The 2,697-nt window shown below is 43.1% G+C and overlaps 1 pseudogene; it reads right to left on the bottom strand.

Annotated features, from left to right (window-relative positions):
- Positions 1-238: 238 nt before the first annotated feature.
- Positions 239-1,433, bottom strand: LOC102821990 (annotated as a pseudogene).
- Between the last annotated feature and the right edge of the window lie 1,264 nt (positions 1,434-2,697).

The following is a 2,697-nucleotide window of genomic DNA, read 5'->3' as shown; positions in this document are numbered from 1 at the left end:
ACTAAAAAGAAAAATTTGAGACACACTGGTCAGCAGGAAGGAGCTATATAATGACTTTTATTCTCAAGGGAATGCCAGTTGTTAAGAAAATAAATAAAAATTATTTACGAAGGATTTTTAACCTAAATATGAAGAACATATGGTTAGCCAATAATAGTAAATAATCCATGCAACTATGTAAATCAGAAAGGAAAGTAATATTGCACTAAAAGGGGAGTCCTGCTCTCAGCCACCTCTCTCACTGACTGAAAGTCACCAGCCATTTCCGGTATGCATTGGCAAACTTGGCTTGTTCTACATTCCAGCAGGTGGACAATACTTGATCAATGAACCTGTGTTCCATTTCTAGGCCCACAGAGTCTGGAGCTGGGAGTCTGTTTCAGGTGTTTGCTTTCCTGGGAATAGCCCTGCTTGCTAGAGTCATTCAGTCCCTCCACCTCCATTGTCTGAGACACAGGGGGTGCCTGCTGGGATGAGGTACAAGTCTCTCAAAGCCCCCCTTCAGGACTGTCTGAAGGTGACAACTAGGTCATTCCACAAAGATGTCTACCATTCAAATGATTCTGAAAATAAAGGATATACCTCCTATGACACCATAGAGTTTCATATCCTGGGTAGGTATCAGTGAATTCAACTTCTAGAAGATGGGGAAGATTAATCCATGGTTCCTCTGTGGAAGTTGCCTCTTCATCTTCTGGAAGAACTAGGGCTGGTTCACTTCTCAAAGAGATTTGATCCAATATTGGACTGACATCACAGTTTGGCTAATCAAAGACTTTATCAAAAATTGGTGGTAGTGAAACCCACTGTAGTCTGAAATATACATGGACTCCCAGTGCTTAGTAGAAGACAGTTCATCAAGAAGAATCTTGATGCCTAGCTTGACCAGGTGTTGTAAAACCCAGATCAAATGGGACCAGGCATTATAGTTGCCTGGGTACCTCCCTACAACCTCTCCACAGACCTCCATCTCTTCTTGTGTTAGTCGTTGTCTTCTTTCTGCAGGAACTGTGCTCAAGTTGCCTTGGTCACAAAGGACGGCAAGCAGGTTTCCTGAATTCGCTGTTGTAGCACCCATCGCCTGTGAATCCATGTTTCTGGACTCTTTGGAAACTTAGATAAGGCCAGTTTTCCCAGATGTAAGTCCTTAATTGGATTTAAAGTGTCAGACAAGATCACCTCTTTCTATCTTTGTTCATCCATTGCTTTCTTGTTCTGTACAGCAGCAGCTTGTTGTGGACATACGGTAAAAGGAACTTGACACACCAGCTCTCCACATCAAGCTTGTTTTCAACCAGGACTATGGGACTCTGGTTATACCTAGCTTCAGAACATGGGATCAGTCCAATTTTGTCCACGTGCGGGTTCCTCCTGAAGGCACTGGTGATGTCCTTCACCACCTGCTCCACCATCTCCTTGCTCATCTCAGACATGTGGGCAGTGACTGGGGTGTGCCTCCAGGAAAGTGCGGAGCCTCCAGCCAGAGTTCCGCCGGGAGCACAGGTTTGCTCACGCCCCAACACTGCCTTAGTTATTTAGTGGTGCTACCACCAGCCCCTCCTTGGAAACACTAGACAGAGTCAATATGAGTTGGAACCAATTTGACGATGCTTAACAATAACAACATAACAAAAATGACTGTGTGCCATCAAGTTGGTTCTGATTCATAGCGATCCTGTATAGGGTTTCTGAGGCTGTAAATCTTTACATGAGCAGAAACCTCTTTTTTCTCATGCAGAGCACCTGGTAGATTTGAACCACTGATCTTTTGGTTAGCAGTCAAACGTGTAACCAACTAAGCCATCAGGGCTCTCTTCAGAGTGCTCATGTGGCACTGTAGGATAACTACTGGACTACTACGTAGATTTGAACCACAATGCTGGTTGTTCAGATTCATGAGTCCCTCCTTGGAAACACTATACAGAGTCACCAGGAGTAGCAACAAGGCTTTTAACAACAAACAACAATAATAAAAATACCACAAGTGGATGGTTTTAACAAATAGAAATTTAATTCCTCAGAATTTAAAGATTTACAGCTTCAGAAACCCTGTACAGGGTCGCTATGAGTCGGAACTGACTCCATGGCACATAACAACAACAAGTTTGAATTTGGAGCTCCAATGGGAGAGGAAGGTTTGTTTTCTCTGTTAGCTGTGGAGGAAGGTCATTACCTCCTTGAACATCTGTGGACCTAGTGTGCTTTGAAGATCTCCATGTGCCAGTGACATCAATTTTCCCACTAGGAAGTTCTCAAAACAGGGACTCTTCCCTCCTGGCGCTTCTTTCTTGGTAGAAGTCAGGTCCCTTCCTCTCTGCTTGCTTCTCTTTCCTTTGATCTCTTCTAAGAAAAAAGGATGGATTACATCTCAATGTAAAGAAAACAAAAATCCTCACCACTGGACCAATAAAGAACACTCTTATTAATGGAGAAAAGATTGAAGTTGTCAAAGACTTCATTCTTCTTGGATCAACTATTAACACTCATGGAAGCAGCAGCAAAGAAATCAGACGACGTATTGCATTAGGAAAATTGGCTGCACAAGACCTTTTTAAAGTGTTGAAGAACAAAGATGTTCTTTGTTCTTGAGGACTTGAGGACTAAGCTACGCCTGACCCAAGCTTGAGGACTAAGGTACGCCTGACACAAGCCATGGTATTTTCAATAACTTCATATGCATGCAAAAGCTGGACAGTG

The sequence above is a fragment of the Chrysochloris asiatica genome, unplaced genomic scaffold (assembly GCF_000296735.1).
Source record: "Chrysochloris asiatica unplaced genomic scaffold, ChrAsi1.0 scaffold00011, whole genome shotgun sequence".
Lineage (NCBI taxonomy): Eukaryota > Metazoa > Chordata > Mammalia > Afrosoricida > Chrysochloridae > Chrysochloris > Chrysochloris asiatica.
Note: the sequence above shows the minus strand (reverse complement) of the source record. Positions and strands in the feature narration are given on the sequence as shown.